The following is a 500-nucleotide window of genomic DNA, read 5'->3' on the forward strand; positions in this document are numbered from 1 at the left end:
TTGAGTTGTGAACACCATCAGTCTTGAGTTGTGAACGCCGTCAGTCTTGAGTTGTGAACGCCGTCAGTCTTGAGTTGTGAACGCCGTCAGTCTTGCTCATGCTCTCTCTCCCCCTCCCCCTCCATTCTCAGTTGCCCGTCTCCCTCTTTCCCTCCCTCTTTTTCAAATATAAACTAAGCTGTGGGAGGGCTGTGGAAATGGCTCAGTGGGTAATGTTCTTGCCATGCAAGCGTGAAGGCCTGAGTTTGGATTCCCAGCACTCAAGAATGTGTTAATGCACATCAATAAACTGGATTGTTAACACACACCTGTACTCCCAGCGTTCCCATGGTGCTAATACACACCTGTAATCCCAGCGCTCCTGTGGTGCTAATACACACCTGTAATCCCAGCGCTCCTGTGGTATTAATGCACACCTGTAATCCCAGCGCTCCTGTGGTGTTAATGCACACCTGTAATCCCAGCTCCTGTGGTGTTAATGCACACCTGTAATCCCAGCG

General features: G+C 50.0%; 1 protein-coding gene across 3 annotated transcripts in view; it reads left to right on the forward strand.

Annotated features, from left to right (window-relative positions):
* Positions 1-500, forward strand: part of Sfmbt2 (Scm like with four mbt domains 2) — a 181,052-nt gene that overhangs the window by 87,512 nt on the left and 93,040 nt on the right. The gene's annotated exons all lie outside the window — the stretch shown is intronic.

Source organism: Microtus ochrogaster, chromosome 16 (assembly GCF_000317375.1).
Source record: "Microtus ochrogaster isolate Prairie Vole_2 chromosome 16, MicOch1.0, whole genome shotgun sequence".
In the NCBI taxonomy this organism is placed as follows: Eukaryota; Metazoa; Chordata; class Mammalia; order Rodentia; family Cricetidae; genus Microtus; species Microtus ochrogaster.